Source organism: Ascaphus truei, chromosome 18 (genome assembly GCF_040206685.1).
Source record: "Ascaphus truei isolate aAscTru1 chromosome 18, aAscTru1.hap1, whole genome shotgun sequence".
Lineage (NCBI taxonomy): Eukaryota > Metazoa > Chordata > Amphibia > Anura > Ascaphidae > Ascaphus > Ascaphus truei.
This window is the reverse complement of record NC_134500.1, coordinates 9,653,724-9,677,098: the sequence shown is the minus strand read 5'-3', so window position 1 is coordinate 9,677,098 and position 23,375 is coordinate 9,653,724. Positions and strand designations below refer to the sequence as shown.

At 48.4% G+C, this 23,375-nt stretch overlaps 1 protein-coding gene across 6 annotated transcripts in view; it reads right to left on the bottom strand.

Moving 5' to 3' along the window:
* GLCE (glucuronic acid epimerase) overlaps window positions 1-23,375 on the bottom strand; it is a 42,219-nt gene that overhangs the window by 14,198 nt on the left and 4,646 nt on the right. For 3 of the 6 annotated variants that reach the window (XR_012788876.1, XM_075575420.1, XM_075575421.1), the window contains exon 2: window positions 7,999-8,078. The exons of 2 other annotated variants lie outside the window; for them this stretch is intronic. The gene's annotated coding sequence lies outside the window, so the exon portion shown is untranslated. Of the gene's footprint in view, window positions 1-7,998; window positions 8,079-8,412; window positions 8,435-23,375 lie in introns of those variants that run through there. One more of the 6 variants, XM_075575422.1, reaches the window with a different exon arrangement.

Genomic DNA, 23,375 nt, shown 5'->3' with positions numbered 1-23,375 from the left:
ATTTAGCGGGGACGAAGATTTATACCAGGGTCTCCCACTTCAGGCACACAGGAACGTTCCTGGTGCCAAGCCTTGGGGTGATGGCATGCTTAGATTTTCTGTCAGACTAAAAAGGGCCCAAGGCCCAAGCCCTACAGAAAAAGCCATAATTCGGAGAGATGTATGATGCCTAGGAGGAACACATCACTACAGAAACCAATAACCCGTAGCCTGATCGCTACCACCGAATCAAACGGTCATTCTAAGATCCGTGCGGTCTGACACGGAAGCGCCATAGACGTCGATGTGGTTTTTCGTGTCCGCCCGCAAGGATCGCCGGCGCTTAGAGAATCTGCCCCTTACAATGAAGGCAAACAAGTTGCTGAAGTTCGCTTTTTCTGCCTCCCAAAGTTGACATTAACACAAAATCTGTGTTGCTGATCCTTTGTTGACAAACTGTTTCCCGATAAAAAAAAAAACCAAAAAGATGATTATTCCACCCCCCGAGTGATGGAGTTCAGCACCTGGTACACAGCGGGACCCTTGAGCTAATGTAGACGCAGCGAGAGGTCACATCTGTAATGCGGCATTTCAGAGTTTGAGCGCAGATAATCCAGATACAAAGTATTAACTGGCCCCAAACTTCCCAGTTCTATGGTAAGTAGTGTTGCTAAGGGGACTGGCGCTGCTCAGCGGGTAGAAACAAAAACACATGGAAATGATATGCCAGAGGCATCCTACAATCCTCAGGGAATTTCCCCCCCGACTCCCTGCCTGCACCAAGTCGTATAATCAGGCAGGCGTGAGGCTCGTTACAATCACACACCGCCGGGATAATCACTCTTCTAAATGCTGCTCCCACCCGGGCCTTCCCCTCCCTTCCAGGGACACTTGTCACCAGCCTGAATCCTCATGTCACTGGCATCTTCCATAGTGTGAATTTATTTACAAAGGGTGCCAGCGGACCTGTGGCACCAGGGGATACCCAGCACACCTGAACACATGGAAGGTGCTGGGGAAAGGCAGCGGGAGGTAACGGACGACCATTTCAGCCATGTCTTATTTATTTTGGCAAACCCGTGGACTTCCAAAGTAAAAAAAAAAAAACCGCAGCGTGAGAAGAAAACTCCTGTCTGGAGGAGAAAAAAAAACAACAACACACAAGATCAGGGGATGGAAGAGTAGATCTGATGTACAAGACTTTGCATAAAAGTAACTACTTTACACAGTATTAGGGCTAAAGGTAGCAGCTCAGTGAGTAAAGACACAGAGTGAATCAGGGGAACATGAATCAATTCTCGTGGCAGCTCCTTGTGACTTTGGCAGTGGCAGTGGCGTAGATGGACATGCGTGGGCCCCAGGGCAAAAAAATTCAGGGCCCAATTAATATTAATGCTGACTGCTATTTTTTTTCTCCCTCTCCCTCACCATCCCTCCTCCTCATCATCAACATCACCTCTCCCCCTCATCATCACATCATCTCTAATAGAGACAGGCGGCGGGGTGATGGTATGCGGTGGCGGCAGATCCCCGGTGTTAAACAGAAGCCGGTAGAGAAATCAGCACTGGCTGAGCAGGACGGCACGTGGTGAGGAGTGCGCTCTAGCAGCAGACACCGGAAGTAAGAAAGACCTTCGGGTCAGACTGCTAGAGTGCGCTCCTCCCCATGCCGGCTATAGCTAGGGCCCTGAATCTTGGGTAAGTCACTTTATCTCCCTGTGCCTCAGGCACCAAACGCATGGATTGTAAGCTCCACGGGGCAGGGACTGTGTCTGTAACATTGCCATGTGCTGCGGTACCGCACACTATACTGTAACTGTGTAACAAGCCCTTTTACAGCCCAGACTAAATAAACTTATTAAAATGCAGAAACCATGGGAGGTAATGCAGTTTGTGTTGAAATGTTCTGGCCGCCGGTTACACATTACGAAATTATCTGCATTGATTTATTAATAAAAGCTCAGACAGTCACAAATGTGGATCTCAGCGTTTTGGAAGGAGTTAAATATTCTTGATTTATTGAGGTGTGAGTGTTTGTTCTATACATAGAGTCTGCACACGGTCTCAGCATGTACCAAGGAAGCAAAGGCATCACTTGTACCTGCAGCTGAGTCACATTCGAGAGACTAAAACCAAAGACCTCCATTTAGAAGTGGAACAATGTAAGCAGCATGGGCTTTATTTATTGAGTTTGGAGGCTTTTGTTTGATAGTCACAAGCAGCTTGGTAAAAATGTGGCCCCCGAAATTGGGGCAATAACGAATGCCCCTACACAGTGACCACGGGACCTCCCCTCCCCGAGCGGCGGGGTCAGAAAGGGGTTAGGTGGGAAGTGGAAGGAGCAGGGTAAGAGGCTGGGGGGGCTCCAGGCTCGGTAAGGAGACCGGTGGGTTAACTACAAGGGACGCTGAAGGCGGAAACCATGGCGGGTAGGCTTACAATGGAGTTGCAGGTCGAAGGCACCGGGGACACCAGCAGCAGGGGACAACGAAACAGCGGGGAGAGCAGCAGGCAAAGAGCTTCTTAGGTCAGGGGTGCTCAACTCCAGTCCTCACGACCCCCCAAACGGTCAGGTTTTAAGGATATCCCAGCTTCAGCACAGGTGGCTCATTAGTGGTTCAGTCAAAGACCAGCGTTTAGGCGTCTGCCCACTTGCCCAGATTGTTTAAGGTTAGGCTGCCAGTTTGAGGGCAATTTGTTGATTAATGCCTACCCATGGGGCACGCTGTGTCATGGAGGTATCACTGAGGCATTGAGCACTTCTTGTGAGTGTATCAACTATAAGCCTCTACTTTTATTGATCTATTAAAATTGGATCACACTACGGGAGAATGCGTTCTGCCTGCCGTTTGCCTCAGCTTTTTCGGCACATCCTGGGTTAAAAAAGGAGTCGTCCCTGGTCAGCAAACTCACAGACGGCGGTTTCAAGATTTTGGGTCTCTGTAGAAGGACGGTTACAGGCTTTGCAAAGGGAAGCCGATCGTGGTAAAAATAAACCTGCCACAAAGTTACGGCGAGTGTAAAAAAAAAAAGGGTGTTACTGTACAGCGAACGTAGGTTTGCAGACTATGCACTTTGACACACGCATAAGCTTATAGGGGCCCGTGCTAAAATGGATAAGGAGCAAGAAAGCGACTCACAATGTTTATTTGCATGTGATTATCCAGAATCCCTGGCTGCAGAGGAAGCATTGCACGCGGAGCGATTATGGGGAAAGGCCGGGTTGTGGACCTGTCCGAGACACATCAATGTGCTCAGAAGTGGGATTTATTCGCTTTTGAACATATTCCATGCCCTGGGAAACAGGATATTCGCCGATCGATCGGCAGCTTGGATAATTACATTGCCATGAAATGTGAAAGACTGCTGCATTTAGTAAAACACAAACGGCGTCCTTTCCAGAGCGCAGAGCCGCAGGGGGTGGCGGCACCAAGGCCAAATGCGGACTGGTGCTGTTTAGTTGTATGGTCACTGGACCCAGAAAGGCCGGATTACCGTTATGTTAGTTGGTGGAATAAAGCTGTGACCGGCCTGGTTCCAGACGCTGGGTCTGAGTTGGTGGTGGTGATTGTTTGAGGTGGTGGTGGTGATTGTTTGAGGTGGTGGTGGTGGTGATTGTTTGAGGTGGTGGTGGTGGTGGTGATTGTTTGAGGTGATGGTGGTGATTGTTTGAGGTGATGGTGGTGATTGTTTGAGGTGATGGTGGTGATTGTTTGAGGTGATGGTGGTGATTGTTTGAGGTGATGGTGGTGATTGTTTGAGGTGGTGGTGATTGTTTGAGGTGGTGGTAGTGATTGTTTGCGATGGTGGTGGTGATTGTTTGAGGTGGTGGTGGTGTTTGAGGTGGTGGTGGCCGGGCCGGCTTACCTGGTCATGATACAGAAATACAGAACTAAATCTACCAAAAAAAAAACCAGAATTAAAAGGGATTAAAACATGAAATAAATCTAATGCTGTATTTGCCAGAGCTTTGCAGCCAGCAGACCTGCTACCAACTGATTGAGTTACTTAACCCTGTAGTGACAGATGGGCATGCAGGGTTTTACTTATTGCTGTCAGACAGCGAGGAGGTTATCATGTTGCAGACACGGACTATTTCCCTTTGGTCAAAAGGTAAGAATCCATCAGCACTAGCGTCCCAACCAGCTGCCACGGGTAAGTCCCAGAACCTGCCCCCTCCCGAGAGCGACGCTGTGCTGAAGCAGAACCTGTATGGGACAGCCGTCTCGCTGTAGCAAGTTTGGTTGGCATCAATATTTATACATGCCAAGCCTGGCAATATAGATCATAAATAATATTGTAGAACTATATATATATAATCATCACGGCGCAGACATAATGTGCACCTAGTCATTAAATCTAATGAAAATCTAGCACAAAAATCAGAGATGAAGCCGACAAGGATTGTGCATCCGGCCATACATCTCAAGCGGAACAACATCAGCACGACCAGGGAGGCGAACGCCGTTAGAACGACTCTTTAAATCACTCGTCAAAACAAGGCGTATTGATCTTCCGTAAAGCGAGCTTATTGGCAAAGCAGTTCCAAGTAGCCTTTGAAACTCCACCAACGATGAATAACATTGTATTGTTCCTGGAGCTGCAGATCCCAACTGTGGGGCTCAAAGCCGTGTGCGGTCGCAGCCCGAGGGTGTAAGCTGTAGGGTGCAACGTGAGGCAGAAGTTATATCGTAAGCTGCAAAAAGGCAGCAAAACTGGAGAGGAAGCGGGGTGCGTGTTCTCCAGCAGCATCGGCCTACACGCTATAAAGCCACTATACAGCACACATCCATTGCTTTTCAGTGCTACTGGGAATTAAGGTATCTTTCTCACTATATAGGAAGATCTCTCCCTTCATATACTCTACCAAGGAAATTTCAACTGGGGAACGAGAACAATATCACGGCCAAATATCCATAACAAGGTATCAGAACATGTGCTACCTGTTACACGTGCGTAAATGGATCTATAGCAGTATAAGAGTACAATAGGTAAAAAAAATAAAAGCTGGTTTAAACCAAGAAGTTTGAAGGAGCACTGGTTTGTAATGGTTTGTCTGGCAAGCACTGGTTTGCGGCGAATGGGACGTTAGGAGGTTATATTTTGGGGGAGAATATTCGTGGTTAGAAGGAGCACTAGTTTCGTTTACCATTTTTGCACATTCACAGTAAAACCGCTCCCCTACAAACTGCGCTGGGAGATTGGGATACAGCGAGGGTGGCCAACTCCAGGCCTCAATCAACGACAGCCACCTATGCTGAAGCAGGGATATCCTGAAAACCTGACCTGTTGGTGGCCCTTGAGGACTGGAGTTGGCCACCCCTGGGATACAGACTTCAACCCCATAAGGAGGCGTCTCTGTGTGATGAACATTAGCGGCCTGTTAACATGCCAGGGCTGAGCGCTACAAGTGGAATGATCAGGGATTCGTTTCTACAAGTTTTCTTCTGAGACAAAATAGAGAGAGATGACACTTTCAGGCTTCCTTTTTCTTTGCACATCTCCAAATTATTCATATCGGGGGGGGGGGAGGGGGAAGGGGGGAGGGGGGAGAAGGGGAAAGAGATGCAGGTGAGCTAAATATTTCTGGATCAAACAACTGAAAATGTATACGCCTGTCTAAAATGCTCATAATAATAAGTTATTCTTGTATAGCGCTGCTAGTTTTACGTAGCACTTTACAGAGATATTTTGCAGACACAGTCCCTGCCCGTAGAGCTTACAATTTATGATTTTGGTGCCTGAGGCACAGGGAGATAAAGTGACTTGCTCAAGGTCACAAGGAGCCGACACTGGGAACTGAACCAGGTTCCCCTGCTCTGTGCCAGTCAGTGCCTTTACTCGCTGAGCCGCTCCTTCTCCTTCCAATCATCTTTCTTACAGACCATGAAGTTATTGCAATTAAATCCCAAGGTATTTCTGGGAAACAATCCCCCACACAGCAGAGCTTGTCCACATCCATCACTTAGAGAGGAGTCACTTCATGAATAAACAGCCTACTACTTTTCCACCAATTCCCCGAGATGCAGCTGGAAATGACTACCTAGGACCTCATTAAAACTTCACACTGCACTCCGTTCTTCCGTGTTTACAACTCAAACCTGCTAGCACCTCCTCTGGGTTCCAGTTTAAATACCACCACCTCTCCTGCCGATTCAGATTTCCTTTTTAGGATGCATGTGTTTAGATTTTATACACAGTTTGAGTTTTGCCTCTTGTTGTTGATGCATGTAAAAAGTGTTAATAAAAAAAAATGGTAAATCAGATGGAGATCATTAAGATATAAAGATTGGTACAAAGATTGGTACAAAGATTGCTAGCACAGGACGGGGAGACCAATACATTATAAGAAGCCAACGCATTCCACGGCGCAGTATAAGGAGGCGGCGTCAACAACGGGTATTGTCACATTTACACAGTGGTACCAATGGGGAGATTATTGCAAATGAACCAAAGCGACAGATGAACGTGTCTGAAAGCCCCCACTCGTCGCCATCTCTGTACAACAGACTTAATGTCTCTGTGTCTAGCAGTCACTGCATCAAGTTTAACACAGAACTGCAGCATTTTATCAAAACTCAGTAAATATAAATGGTCTCTTATCTCAATTTCAAGCATGCTCTTCCAACCGGGAAATAAACGGTACAAAAGAATGACAAACCGGACAATGCTGCATTTAACCTTCATGCGCCGATAACGACCACACCTGCCTCCTCTCCCTCCACTTCTTCATCTATTGCTGGGGGGGGACGGACAGGGCATTTTGCAGAAATTAGGGAAAGTGTTGGCATTTTATTGTAACAGACAAGCCGTCTGGCACCCAGCTATAACTCCACATCCTTCCACTGCTGCACAATCCAACCGGATTATCGGCAGCAAACAAGCAGCCCAGAGTCCCAGAAGTACAGTGATCATTTAAACCAGGGGCGCTCAATTCCAGTCCTCAAGCCCCCCCCCCCCCCCCAACAGGTCAGGTTTTCAGGATCTCAGCTTCAGCACAGGTGGATTGAGCAGGGACTGGTTGAGCCACCTGTGCTGAAGCTGGGATATCCTGAAAACCTGACCTGTTGGGGGGGGTGGGGTGTTGAGAACTGGAATTGAGCACCCCTGGGTTAGCCTGTTCAGTGGCACAAGATCAGCAGCGCATGTAGTATTGCACAATAATTATAATGCAGGAATACTTATTAACCCCTAAACTGCACCGGAAGCTCTCACAGCTTTAATGGAGTGCGCATTTCATAGAACAAAGTTCGTTTTTTTGCGCCGGACATCCCGGGTCACAACTGAACACCCCCTCCCCCCCAGACTGAATGAACATTACACCCAATTAAATGCAATTCGCACTGAACTTGCAAATTGATCTGGAATAGTTGGTTACTTTGACAGGGCTGGCCAACTCCAGTCCTCAGGGGCCATCAACAGGTTAGGTTTTAAGGGTATCCCTGCTTCAGTATCCCTGGCTCAGACGTAGACTGCACCACCTGTACTTAAGCAGGGATATCTTTAAAATCTGACCTGTTGGTGGCCCTTCAGGACTGGGGTTGGCCCCCCCTGCTCTGAGAGAACAAGCTACATACACACATACATAAAACATGCACACGCATTATTTTGGGGGGGGATTCTGTCCTCGTTTACAACCAACCAGCGACACAAAAATGTGGGCATTTATTATGGGACGAAATACAGGCAGCCATATTAAATGCAACCAACAGGAGAAGCACATTGTGTCAGCATTTAGTGTTCTAAACAGGAAAGGCAACAGCTGAGTGTGCAATGGGAGATTCTTACTACATGCAAGTCTGAAGCACGGGCGGAAAAATGACAGAGAGGTTATACCAACATCAAGTCCCTCACAGCTCATCGGGAGGCGAGCGGAGGAGCATATGGCAGGAATACCAAACACCCCGGCTCTTACTGCCAGGAGAGAATAGAAGGTCAGCATTCAGAAGCACCACCTGACAAACCCAACCAAATAATCACTTTACGCAATGGGAACCTCGGAGCAAAAAGCAGTCTTACCTTAACTCAAAACCTGGCCTTCAAAACGCAGCATCTCGGGATTCAAACTCGCGTACAAAAAGCAGAGCAGACCCTGAACCCTGCAAGAGAAGCAGAAAGGGGTTGTTTTTTTTTTTTTTTTTGCAGTCTGCTTCCTCCCTCCTGTCCCTTCCAACAACAGATAAAACAATTGACACACGGGTACGGGGGGTTATATCGTCCCCGCTCTCTCCGGTTTCATTAATATTATGCAATGTCTCCTGGGACGCTGCTCTGCAGACAAGAGCCGCTGATAAATTGCTGGTCTGGATTCTTGACAGGTGGAATCACTGAAGGACCCACTGCACTTGTGTGCAGATCACAGAGAAGCATCTCCTGCTGTCTCAATGCAAACCCCCAAAAGAGCTGAACACTTATTGAGAGCTCACAACACACCGAGTCACGGAAACGATGTTACATGCAGAGGTGAAACCACATCATGGGCCGAGGCAGAAAGGAGGCAGAAAGGGATTTACCGGCACAAAGAGGAGAGAGGGAGGAGGGGAGGGAGGGAGTTTAAAGTCACAGTTACATGTAACTGAACGCCTCACGCAAAATAACATGAAATCACTTCCATTGTAAATAAAAGACAAGTTTTGGACGTCAACTGGGTTTAGTCCCCTGCACCGACATGCTGTATACTGGGGATTTGATGTTTTACAGTTGCTGTTCGGTATCTGCAAATCTAGGCCCCAATACCCCACTATAAAAAACCCATGTATGGGATTTCCAGGTTTGTCAGGGGTTCAAACCCAACTAAGGAAAAAATGCTGCAACCGTTATCCATATAGAACCGTGGCTGGGGACTTACGCAGGTTAGAGTGTTATATATATATATATATATATATATATATATATATATATTAGTGTTGGCCGGTATTTAAGAATTCCTACAAACAAACATTTCTCCAATTACCAATTCTCCAAAAGAGAGACCTGGGTAATATCCCAGGGAAGCATGTGACCGCTGAGTAATTACCATGTATTATTTTGGAGCAAAAGGAAGTTTACCTGCAAAAGAGCAAAAGAAACAAAAAGAGCAATGGCTTCAGGTGTTTTTGTTTTTTCATTCAGTAAGTAGTAAACGTGGTCTTTTACAAAGATTTGCGAGACGTTCTGAGGGAAAATAATATAAAAGCAGCCGTCCTTAAAGCAGGGGTGCTCAACTCCTGGCTTCAATCCTCCCCCAAACAGATCAGGTTTTCAGGATATCCCAGCTTCAGCACAGGTGGCTGTCTTCGAAGTCTGAGCCTCCTGTGCTGAAGCAGGGATATTCTGAAAACCTGACCTGTTGGGGTGGGGGGGGGCATTGAGGACTGGAGTTGAGCACCCCTGCCTTAGACCGCGCTTATACTTATGGCATCGGCGCCAAAGCAAGTACCTGAAGTCCGTCGCGGGTGCCCATAGCGGGCGCGACGGCGCGGCGTAGCGACGTGGAGACCAAAAGCACAGAAGACAAAGGATTTTGTGATACACAGCGACGGCCGCATCAGATGACTGGCGGCAAGCCAATCACATCTACATCTTGCCTTTTGTGCCCTCCCCCTGGCTGACGTCACCGCCCCTTGCCGCCAGCAAAAAATCGCACTACTCGAGTGCTACTTTCGCTATAGCGACGGCGGCGTGACGTCACATGGTCGCTACCCAGCAATGCAGTGATCACTATAAGCGCGGCCTTAAACCACACAGGAAATGCACGTCACAGACTGCGCTCCGGCCACAGCTCTGAGCAGTACGTTCCTGCTCAGACCTCGGCTCTCGTGCTTCTCGTCGGTAGCGGACAATGAAACTCTAATGAAGACCGCACATTCCGCTCTGTATAATCACCACTGCTCACTATGCCAGGGGCTACGTTTTATAAACAAAAGGCAGCTTTAATAATTCAGGCTCTCGCACCCAGCAGCTGACGCGCCTGTCAGAAGCATTCTGCATAGCAGTCAGGACATTTCACGTGCCTCTCACGGGTTTGCATGTGTTTAAAAGGATCCAACTGGCTGCTGAACACACCCCGTGCATTCCTCATCATTTACCTTTATCGTTAGGCGGCGCAAACCGCGGACAATGTTACCAAGCATACGGCAGGAGTGTTCCCCATCAGGGAAGAGCTCTACCACAATAATGGCGCGAACAAGGGGGTGCTGAACATGCCAGTGATTGGCCTCAATTGTACCATCTAACTCAGGGGCGGACAACTCCAGTCTTCAAGGGCCACCAACAGGCCAGGTTTTCATGATATCCCTGCTTCAGCACCGATGGTTCAATCAGTCCCTGCTTCAGCACAGGTGGCTCAATCGAAGACTGAGCCTCTAATTGAGCCACCTGTGCTGAAGCAGGGATATCCTGAAAACGTGACCTGCTGAGGGGGCTTGAGGACTGAAGTTGAGCCCCCCCCCCCGATCTAGAACACACTGCAGGAGATACACAGCCCCCAGCATTCAGACTACTGAGGGGTGAGGGCAATACACAGCTAAGAGTAACAACATGAAGTGAACACATTATCAACTCTTCTTCAGATCAGTGATTCAGTTGTAACTCTGAGCAGCGGCCCTCACTTTCATTGGTTTCTTTTTTCATTTCGCCTTCTGTTGCTTCGTTAAAAATAGTTCGACTTTTGCCGCAAACCTCACACCAGTAACTGGGTCACAAACGGCTGTGCACACAATATAATTCTGTACGCGGAGCAGACAGGTGTCGGGACAGAAGCGGAGAATTTCCTCATTCAAACCCGCAACGGCAAAAATCTGCAGATACCCAACAGGTCAAAGTGCCACAGTGTAAGAGGAGAGCAGCCTGACAGTATGTATGTATGTATGTATGTATGTATGTATGTATGTATGTATGTATGTATGTATGTATGTATGTATGTATGTATGTATGTATGTGTGTATGTATGTGTGTGTGTGTATGTATGTAGGTATGTAGGTATGTATGTATGTAGGTATGTATGTATGTATGTATGGTGGCTTCTTCAAAAATAACCGGCACAATGGTGAAAGGTGCAACGTGCTCGAGAGACATCTCTCCATGCTGTTTCCTCCTCACCTTGGCACAACCCCCAGGCTCCTGACACCACCTCCTGATTGGCTGCTGCTGGGTAATGTAGCCTATCAGGATGGAGGAAGCTGCCCAGCCTCCTAGCACCAGCCCTGCTCTCTCCCTGCGCACCCCTCTTCCTCCCCCCAAGTCGCTATGTCCAAAGAGGTAATACCGGACGCATACATGTCCAGAATTACCTCATTTATTACTGGACAGAGTGTCCAAATATAGGACAGACTGGTTCAATACTGGACAACTGGCAACCCTAAAAATGTATGTATGCAGACCCATGTAAAGCGCTGGGGTAGTGGGATTAGGGAACTAACCGAATCCCTTACGCAGTTCCCACAATGAGACAGACAGACAGACAGACAGACAGAGACACACCTCACTGTGAGAGGCCCAGACAGTACTTTACTCAGAGGATAAGGGTGAAGCAAGAACCACACCAATTGTTACAAGAAAATAAATATAAAAATGTATTGCACCGCAAGGGAACACCTACAAATTATTTGATTGCTACTCAGAAATAGTCTGCCATGTCAGTTCCGTCCCAGTCCCTCCCCGGTACAATCCCAGTCCCTCCCCGGTACAGTCCCAGTCCCTCCCCGGTACAGTCCCAGTGTCGCACTAGGTCTGCTCAGTGTGTTACTGCTCTGCTTGTTATTTTAACCTGTCAATGTCTTATAAGGTTGTTACATAAAAAGTATTGCTGCGGCCCCACTTAGCTGGATCGTTGTGTTCCCGAGGAGACTCCTGGGTGAGGAGTCCCGGACACTGCATACTCTGGGCTCAGTTATTCCTACCCTGAACGGGAGAGACCAAGCGACGATTAAACCTGGGATACTCTGACACTATCAGCCTGGCACACTCACTGTCCCCAGTGCTTTATTCTTTATTAAATGTTCTGGTTGTAACTCTGTGACCTGCAGCCTTTATTACGTGTTTCCATCGTCATGCGTGACCTGAATAACGCATGTGCAGATGCAGTCTATAGACGCCTGGTGCTAAATAGCTTCTCACCCCCTCTATTTTACTATATCTCTACCTAGGCATCTCCTTTACGTACACAGGTAAATATATCTATATACTACTATCAATGTGTATAGGTATATGTTACCATCTATATGTTACCATCCATCTTGCACTAGACTAATCCCTTCTCAGCTTTTCTGTCCTTAGGTTTAACTACCTATATGCTTTTCTACTTATCAGATTAACCGACCATCTACCCATTGATGTATTCCACTTAACGTCTATAATCCATGTATTTGCAAATTTTCACTTTCTCAGATGCAACACTTATTTTATCAGATTCAAAATGATTTTCTCCTCTTTCTCTCCCTTTTATCTATGTTTCCTGATCTGTGCCGGCTAAAAATAAAATAAAAAAGTGTTTTTATATCTCCCCAAAGGGCGCCTTTAACTTTCTATAGTTGCCACGGTAACCCTGGCGGGACCAGAATGGTCACCCGACAACTGGGCCAGACACGAGTCTCCCCGCCTGGGACACACACTTTAGCATGTGACAGAATGAAGGATTACTGGTGGGAGAGGGCTGCCTTACAGCATATAATTCAAGTTCCTTTTACTTTCAACACGTTGATCCCTGGGGTTCTTCTCCACAGGAGCCGAACGAACCCCAAGTACACAGCCTGCGCAGGGTGTCCTACAGGACAGTGAAGTCCCGGCAGACATAACTCCAGGCAGACGTTTGCCATGGAACGGGAAGAGCAGCGAAAGGAACGTTTATGCTAAGTAGACGACTGATGCTGGCCAAAGCGCTCACAGAAATGCCGATAAATTAGCTGGTTGGGACACCTAATGGATACACATTAATTCTGGGGCATTTACATAATGGGGACTATTGATGAACGGTCAGAGAATAACCTTGTAACATTAGCAGAGTGGCATCAGCGCTCTAATCAGAAGGAGATGACACTCCTCATCCTTCGCTAAGTAACACATTCACAATGAGATGATAAACTGCTGATCCGATACACCAGGCAGGCGATAGTCTCCCTCGCACGGCAGTAACTCACTCACTCTGGGGCATTGTAGTATTTCTGATAGGAGAATCACTTTAGTGAAACCCAAAACCTTCAAGCTGACGCCAGGCTTCCTCAGTGCATCTACCCCATTTTATTACACCGTTCATTTAAAGGGACAGACCTAGCTGCAATACATGCAAAGCACGGAGCCGTGTGACAGTTTCCATCATTCCTAATCGTTCTCAGAATGCAAAACAAGCAGAAGAGGTGATCATTTAGGAACAGAATATACCAAGTCCCAGATCCACAAACAGGTGCTACGCTTTAGCACACCTTTATTCCCATTCCTATGGCTGGGAGTGGCGGCTTGCTGACGCTTAGCACCGTATTCGCTCTGCGCATGCGCAGACATGGCGGACCCCTTCCCGGTACCGTTGTATGAGCGGAACACCGTAAAGCGGGACCCTCCTGTATTTACCTCTGTAGGGGGTGCCGGTATCTTTCTGCTGTTTAAAGGTCGTGGTCACGTGGGTCAATATGAAGCTGTACTGATGATGTCATAGCTTCCTATTGGTCTGCAGCACACGGGAGTTTTGAAGTCACCATTACATGAACCCCAGCCGGAGCGCCTACCGGCACCCCCTACTGAAGTATCTCGGGAATCAGGGGGTTCCCAGAGCTGAAATGAATGGAGTTCAGCTCCAGAGAGCCTGCCTCAATCCTATGTAAACGTCTTCTTTTCATTCCGGTATATTCTTTTTAAATCACGGCGCTCGGGTTGCCTCTTTAAGAAGCCAACATGTAAAAAGACCCTTCCTACCCACACACTGCAACATGCTGCGGGAACAAAAGACATCATTCCTACTTTGTAATTATGCACCAGTATCGATCCAGCTTTTAATTAGCTTTAACTATCAGAGCAGGGGCGGCCAACTCCCGTCCTCAAGAGCTACCAACAGTGCAGGTTTTCAGGATATCCCCGCTTCAGCACAGGTGGCTCAGTCTTTGACTGAGCCACCTGCGCTGAAGCAGGGATATGAGCCACCTGCGCTGAAGCAGGGATATCCTGAAAACGTGACCTGTTGGTGGCCCTTGAGGACTGCAGTTGGCCACCCCTGTATCAGAGGAACATGTGGTGGGGCAGACAAGTTAGACTGGACATTTTCCCCTGGCTGAGGATTGGAAGAAGTCTTCGGATTTCCAAATCCAAAACACCCTGGGAGCAGTGACAAGTTAGACAGAAGGACAGAGATATACACGTCTCAGATAACCGAAAGCAAGTTAGTCTCTTCCCCCCACTCCCCAAGGGGTGAAACTTTTCAGAAATCAGAATACATTCATAACTTGAGACACCCACAGGAGGTTGGATTTGAAGCTGGACCTGCAGGAGATTCCATCTGAGGCAAAACCAACATCATCAAAACACATCCAGACTTTCTGCGACACTTTAACAACGGCAATGTCTTAAAGCCGCAGTCCAAGCTGCCGATTTTTTTCTTTCCCTTTAATATGCGTATCAACACAACCCACACAATGATAAGTAATTAGCCAAGTTGCCGATTGATCCGTTCTGTGATGGATTGACGAAGATTCGGCTCGGGGGTTCACTAAATGGCTGTCAGTGCAACAGAAGAGGACCAAAGAGGTAAAGTTCTGTGGGGAAGATCATGTGACCAGGCAGTCACTAGATACAATTGATGCACTGCTAGAGAGCGGGCAGGGCTCAAAAAGGGGTGTGCCCGAGCCTGTTTCAGAGGAGGAAGGGGATGTGACTTTGTAAATGGTTGCTATAGAAACGAGCTTGTTACATTAAAATACATTAAAAATGTCAGTTCAAAAAAAATGTTGCTCTCATAGTATAGTACAGATAGAATATATATATATATATATATATATATATATATATATATATATATATATATATATATATATATATATATATATATATATATATATATATATACATTCCAAATAAATAATACAGCACCAGTGACACCCCCCCCTCAGTGTTGGGCTTCATTACCTCCTCACACTGAGTGCTCACTCCCAATCCCCCCCTCAGTGCTGGGCTTCATTACCTCCTCACACTGAGTGCTCACTCCCAATCCCCCCCTCAGTGCTGGGCTTCATTACCTCCTCACACTGAGTGCTCACTCCCAATCCCCCCCTCAGTGCTGGGCTTCATTACCTCCTCACACTGAGTGCTCACTCCCAATCCCCCCCTCAGTGCTGGGCTTCATTACCTCCTCACACTGAGTGCTCACTCCCAATCCCCCCCTCAGTGATGTGCTTCATTACCTCCTCACACTGAGTGCTCACTCCCACGGGTCTCTAATGAGGACCAGACAGCAGAGAGAGAACATTGCCACCATTTAGAGCAGGTGCCGCCAACTCCAGTCCTAAAAAAAAAAAAAAAAAGCTACCAACAGGTCAGGTTTTCAGGATATCCCTGCTTCTGCACAGGTGGCGCAGTTTGGACTGAGCCACCTGTGCTGAAGCTGGGACAGATTGAGCGACCCCGTGCTAAAGCAGAGATATCCTGAAAATCTGACCTCTTGGTAGCTCGGGGACGTGTGTGTGTGTGTGTTATATAAATGTCATAGTAGCAGTAACTATGCGTGCTTGGGATAATTGTGCTGGGACTGCGCAAAGTCACAATAAACTTGAGTGGGCTGTAGGGTCAGCAGTACAATTGCTGCATTTACTGCCTTCCCCTGGAAGACGTGGGCTGGGATCTGATCAGGGAACTGACGCCTTTCTCCGAGTATTTACCCTACTGCTCACCTCCCACACCATTACCATTGTTCTGTCCGTATGGCGACTCGAAGGTGTGGCGTGACTGCTAAAAACAGAAGGGCTTTTGCCATTGGCTTGAAACAATTAATTTAAGAGATTTTTTTAACCTGTAACAGACTTTGAACAGCACATTTCTGTCTTAGATTGGTCTGCCGAATGATTCAAGAAGATATCCTAGGGATTCCAAACCATGGCTGGGGAGAGGAAACGGACAGAATGCCTGAAAAATACAAACATCTTCTTCCAGAGAACGCTCTTATCTTCCCAGGCTGTGCTGCATGAAACCATTTGTAGAGATGTATAAAAAATTATTTAAAAAAATAACACGGTGTGAAGGATTCGAGCATGGAAGATTTGCCCTCGGGCTCTCCCGATGTCAGAATCAGGCGAGGGCTGGCTGTGTGGGTAGATACAGACGCAGCCCGTCTCAGGCTTTCCGCAGATAACACAATTTCCATACTCTTATAAACACAGAATATTTTAAGAGCCTCCGTAGAATGAAATGGCAGTGACGGCAGAGAATATTGCAGATTATCACAACACATCCCATCAAAAGTAACTAATCTGCCCGCTACATCTGTAAATGTTTAATCCAGGGGTGGGCAAATCCAGTCCTACAGAGCTACCAACAGGGCAGGTTATTGTGATCTCTCAGCTTCAACAAAGGTGGCTCAGTCTGTGCTGAAGCAGGGATACCCTGAAAACCTGACCTGTTGGTAGCTCGAGGACTGGGAGTTGCCCTCCTCTGTGTTTAATCTGCTCACTGCTGGCGGGCTCTGGGGAAGCATTATCCTATCCTGCACGGTCGCTCACCGGCTACAGGGCTTATTCAAAGAGCAACACCCCAGGCGCTGCACATCTGGCCCACACTGGTGACACGTCCACTAGCTCTACATCTGTAAAAGAAGGGGGGGGGGGGGCTGACCCTGCCATGTGTCACCGGATCAGTATGAGCAGCCTGGCTGAACCTTATTCAGCATCGTCTGTGGATTTCACTCTCCTGAAAAGCAGGAGTCCCTACTGGACCACCAGGTCCTAGAAGTCCTTCTGGATTAAAGACTGCCACCCCGGACTGGTGATTCTTTTGCCAGGCTTCCAAGGTTGAAATGGACGCCCCAATTGATCTGATTTACAGAGTTTGAGAGGCTTTCCTGGAATGTAGTTATTACAACGATATATATAAAGTAGCACCAAGTACCGACTGGTTCCAAATGTCCCCCCTTCCACCACCACCGGTGGTCCTACTTCCTTCTCTTTTAACTGCGCACGCTATGTCTTGTATATAATGTGTAACCCCGTTCACTTATGCAACTGTATTTGTAACCATGTATTTGTCATCTTAACTCTATGCCCAGGACAAACTTGAAAACAAGAGGCAACTCAATGTATTACTTCCTGGTAAAACATTTTATAAAATAAATTCTCCACAGTGAGGGGTGTGTACACACAGTGTTGTATTATACACACACACACACACACACACACACACACACACACACACACACACACACACACTTTCAGTTTAAGGCAACAGACCAGGATTAGTTTTCGGGAGGCTGCGAGTAGAATGATGGCCTGTATCTGAGTAGAGTGATGGCCTGTATCTGAGTAGAGTGATGGCCTGTATCTGAGTAGAGTGATGGCCTGTATCTGAGTAGAGTGATGGCCTGTATCTGAGTAGAGTGATGGCCTGTATCTGAGTAGAGTGATGGCCTGTATCTGAGTAGAGTGATGGCCTGTATCTGAGTAGAGTGATGGCCTGTATCTGAGTAGAGTGATGGCCTGTATCTGAGTAGAGTGATGGCCTGTATCTGAGTAGAGTGATGGCCTGTATCTGAGTAGAGTGATGGCCTATATCTGAGTAGAGTGATGGCCTATATCTGAGTAGAGTGATGGCCTATATCTGAGTAGAGTGATGGCCTATATCTGAGTAGAGTGATGGCCTATATCTGAGTAGAGTGATGGCCTGTATCTGAGTAGAGTGATGGCCTGTATCTGAGTAGAGTGACGGCCTGTATCTGAGTAGAGTGACGGCCTGTATCTGAGTAGAGTGATGGCCTATATCTGAGTAGAGTGATGGCCTGTATCTGACAGCAGGTTATGTTTATTTGGTGGATAACACCACAGGGGGGCACGAAGACAAAAAGGCTCCTCTCTGAACATGTCTAAATATTGATATAGTTTTAGCATCATGAAGCAGCTTCCACTAAACTGGAGCGTCTCAGACTCGTGAGGATTACAACATTATGTAACCAACACACACAATAAGGACACAAACACCCCGCCTGGGAGACTGCTGTGGAACATTAAATATTTAAAGATTAAAACTAAAGTCTACAGACATACTCAGCTCTAAAGGTTTAAATATTAAAGCAATTCTCAAGCTTGCGTTACTAATGTATTCCAGCTTCCCTTTATACTTTTCCACATGCACAAGGTTTTTTTTTTTCCTGGTAAAAGGAGTTGTAGTTGAGGCCAAGAAACCTGCTCCCTCAACAGACAGACACACAGACACACAGACACACAGACACACAGACACACAGACACACAGACACACAGACACACAGACACACAGACACACAGACACACAGACACACAGACACACAGACACACAGACAGACAGACACACAGACACACAGACACACAGACACACAGACACACAGACAGACAGACACACAGACAGACAGACAGACAGACAGACAGACAGACAGACAGACAGACAGACAGACACACAGACAGACAGACAGACAGACACACAGACAGACAGACAGACACACAGACAGACACACAGACAGACACACACACAGACAGACACACAGACAGACACACAGACAGACACACACACAGACAGACACACACAGACAGACACACACACAGACACACAGACAGACACACAGACAGACACACACACAGACACACACACAGACACACACACACCTTTTCTTGACCTAACTTGTGCATTTCTGTTTGTGAGTCTTGTAAAACAGCACCCAGCCCAATCCATACATGGGTTTACTGGGCTGTCTCAGCGGCTGGTTTAGTCCTGAAATGAGCTTGCATGTAGCGACTCCTACATCAAGGCCATACACCATCTTAATGCACTAAACCCTATAACTGAAGGGACCTGTGGGGTTATTTACTTGTGTGTATATACAATAACAATAATTTTTTTATGTTGGTCAAACAAAAAGTAACCTGTCCTGCATATCGTACCCTCCGTCATGGGCGTCCACAGAAATTTTTTCAGGGGGGGGGGGGCATAATTTTAACGGCCAGTGCCCGGCGTGAAAGGGGTGGTGAGTGCACCGTGGCGAGCGAGCCCGACCAGCATAAGGGGGGTTTCCCCCCCCCCCCCCAAGCAATATTAAATATTAAAAAAACACCATTGCATGCAGTTGCACCACATTATTCATACACACACTCTCCCCCCCTCTGCATCTCCCATCTCTCCCCCCCCCTCTGCATCTCCCATCTCTCTCCCCCCCTGCATCTCCCATCTCTCCCCCCTGCATCTCCCATCTCTCCCCCCCCCTCTGCATCTCCCATCTCTCTCCCCCCCTGCATCTCCCATCTCTCTCCCCCCCTGCATCTCCCATCTCTCTCCCCCCCTGCATCTCCCATCTCTCCCCCCCTCTGCATCTCCCATCTCTCCCCCCCTCTGCATCTCCCATCTCTCCCCCCCTCTGCATCTCCCATCTCTCCCCCCCCTGCATCTCCCATCTCTCTCCCCCCCCTGCATCTCCCATCTCACTCCCCCCCCTGCATCTCCCATCTCACTCCCCCCCCTGCATCTTCCATCTCTCCCCCCCTGCATCTCCCATCTCCCCCCGCATCTCCCATCTCCCCCCGCATCTCCCATCTCTCTCCCCCCCCTGCATCTCCCATCTCACTCCCCCCCCTGCATCTCCCATCTCTCCCCCCCCCCTGCATCTCCCATCTCACTCCCCCCCTGCATCTTCCATCTCCCCCCCCCTGCATCTCCCATCTCACTCCCCCCCTGCATCTTCCATCTCCCCCCCCCTGCATCTCCCATCTCACTCCCCCCCTGCATCTCCCATCTCCCCCCCCCTGCATCTCCCATCTCACTCCCCCCCTGCATCTCCCATCTCACTCCCCCCCTGCATCTTCCATCTCTCCCCCCCTGCATCTCCCATCTCTCCCCCGCATCTCCCATCCCTGCATCTCCCATCTCACTCCCCCCCCCTGCATCTCCCATCTCTCACCCCCCTGCATCTCCCATCTCTCTCCCCCCCCTGCATCTCCCATCTCACTCCCCCCCCTGCATCTCCCATCTCTCTCCCCCCCCTGCATCTCCCATCTCACTCCCCCCCCCTGCATCTCCCATCTCTCCCCCCCCTGCATCTCCCATCTCACTCCCCCCCCTGCATCTCCCATCTCTCTCCCCCCCCTGTATCTCCCATCTCACTCCCCCCCCTGCATCTCCCATCTCTCTCCCCCCCCTGCATCTCCCATCTCTCTCCCCCCCCTGCATCTCCCATCTCTCTCCCCCCCTGCATCTCCCATCTCTCTCCCCCCCCTGCATCTCCCATCTCACTCCCACCCCCTGCATCTCCCATCTCTCTCCCCCCCCTGTATCTCCCATCTCACTCCCCCCCCCCTGCATCTCCCATCTCTCCCCCCTCTGCATCTCCCATCTCACGGTGAGAGTGATTAGGGGTGCCGGGATGCAGGAGGGAGGGCCAGAGGGAGAGTCTGGGTGCCGGATGGGGAGTTACAGCGCGGGAGAGCGGGAGGGCACGTGGCGGCCCCCACCCCTGCCCGCCCCCCCCCAACCTCCCCCCACCCCCAATCTCCTTCGCCCCCCCCCCCCCCAAGCTTCTTTGCCCCCCCAATCTCCCTCTCGCCCCCGCATCTCCATCTCTCCCTGGTCCCACGGGTCCCTACTGTATGCGGCCACGGGTTCAGACGGACTGTGAGGCAGGAATGAAACAGACGGTTCGATTGAGGTGCTGGCTGGTGTGCAAAAGCGCGGGAGAGCGTGGCGGCCCCCACCCCTGCGTGACTGCTGCTGTCTACTTTCGCTAAAGCCCCGCCTCCCATCCAATCCCGGGCCGCGACCCAGCATATTTTATTAAATTAATGCGAGGATCCAGGGGGGGGCAAGCGCCCCCCCTTGCCCCCACCTGCGGACGCCCATGCCCTCCGTGCCACGCCTCATTCACACAAATTGGCAGAGGGGTAACAGGGAAGTGCTAAATGGTGACGGCTACAAATACGGTCTTTCAAAATCTGTCATGTTGGAGGCGAGGAACACTTCGCACAAATCCATTAGTCTTAGTCAAGAAGGATTAAAAGGATCAGTATAGGGTGTAAACTATCATTGGGTACCAACAATCCTAAGACTTATCAATACTGACAGATCAATGAGTTACATGGCAGAAGTACAGCACGGTATTGCCAAAAGAACGAGTGGATGAGGCTTCTCTGAAATCAGCAATTAGTAGGAACAGACCGTCCTGCTTGGGGAACAAAAAGCTCTTAAACTGATCGCCCTGAAATTACTTTCCATTAGGGCTCAATATATTTCATTTCCCAGCACTGACATTTGATAGAAACAAATTATTGTCAAAGCAGCACCCCCTGCCATCCTCCCCCCCTCAAAATTATTTTTTTTATTTTAAAAAACTTACCTCAACTGGGGACACCCCCTGAGCCGATTCGTGGCTCCTCAGCCTCAGAGACCCCAGAATATTTGCAGTTAGTATTTGAGAAGCACAAAAACATAGGGGGAAAAAAAACCCGCTACAAATATGTCCTACAATGAAGTCACGAGCAGGAAGACCCATCACCGCTTGCAGGTGCTGCCAACACGTTCTCTTCCACGCCAGACCGGGTCCCGACCCCTCGGCGATTAGTCTAAGAATTTTGGCCGGGGGCCGAGAAAGCGCCGCCACTACAACTCACCGCATGGCGCATTGACGAGGAGCGGCCGGGAGGCCACGGGACGAGGAGCAACCACGGGACGACAAGGAGCGGCCGAAGTGTGGAAAATTGTACAGCGCCGACATGCCAGGCGGTGAGTTGTAGTGGCAGAAGATCGCCACCGGCAGCGCTTTCCACACCAGGCTCTTGCTCTGTTGACAAACCTGCTCATTGATCGGGAACGAAGGGTCTCCCTGAGGTAGGGGGACCCCCAGTTCAGGTAAGCTTGACTGCTGCTTTAACAAGGAATAAAGATTGTCCTAAATCAGGGTGTCAACTCCAATCCTCTAGCCCCCCCTCCTCCAACAGCTCAGGTTTTCAAGATATCCCTGCTTCAGCACAGGTGGCTCAATCAGTGCCTGCCTCAGCACTGGCGTCTCAATCAGAGGCTCAGTGTTTGACTGAGCCACTTGTGCTGAAGCTGGGATATACTGAAAACCTGACCTGTTGGGGGGGGGGGGGAGGGGGGTTGAGGACTGGAGTTGTGCACCCCTGCTTGCAATTAATACACAAGTGCAGGAGAAAGATATACAGTAGTAAAAACACCAAACACACTTAGGGCCTCATGCAGAGAGCAGCGGTGGAATTAATTGGAGAAAGAAAAAAATAGTACCTTTTTTGGCGTGATTTAATCTCCATATGCAGAAAGGTCATAAAACTGCATTTAAAATCCTGTCTGCATATGGAGAGTTTCAACCGGCGATATGAGCGCTGTTGAAACTTGTTGTAAAAAAAGCGCGTTTTTTTTTCTCTCCCCCACCGGCCGCCGAGCTCCAGCTTCTTGCCAACTTTTGTTGGCGAAGCAAAATGTTGAAAATCGCGCCATTTTTTTGGCGCGAACAGCCGCTAGATGGCGTTCGCGCCTCTCTGAATACGGCCGTTTTCAACACTGGAGAGATTTAGGTTCTCGCCAGCCGCGCGGCGAGATTTGCAAATAAAAAAAAAAAATGCCGCTTTTTTCCTACCTCGCCATTTTCAGCTGTTTTTAGCGCGATTTTCTCCGGAAAATGGCGAGATTGTTAATAGCGCTGCTCTCTGCATGAGGCCCTTAGTCTGAGGGAAGCAATCTCTTGGTATTGTAAATGTCTTTAAAGATGGTGAATGCAGATAAAAAAAAATAATAATAAATAATAAACAACACAAGACGACTCCTTATAATCTTGGGCAAGTCACTTTAGGTCTGTGACATCTCTTCTTGTTTCAGTATTGTTTTAGGCAAAACAAAAATATATATAAATTATATTTTTTTGTTATATAGTTGGGTTTATATTTTCGTATTGTCTGTTTATATACATTTGTTCATCGTTTCTGTAAAACCTTAATTCTTATTAAACAGTTTGAAACTGACATTGTCTTTATCCCAGGTGTATCTGCAATCTTCCCTTTTTGTCCCATAGGTATATAAAATTGTCATTATGTCTTCTCAAAGTGCCTCATATAAGCGCACATCTTACCCCCGCTTTCTCTGGACTCCCCCACTGTTCTGAGGTCCAACCACCAGCACTGGACACAGGGCCACACAGTCAAAGATAAAGAGCCCTTTGCACATCATGCAATTCTCAGCAATGCAAACTCGAGATGGGTGATGGCCAG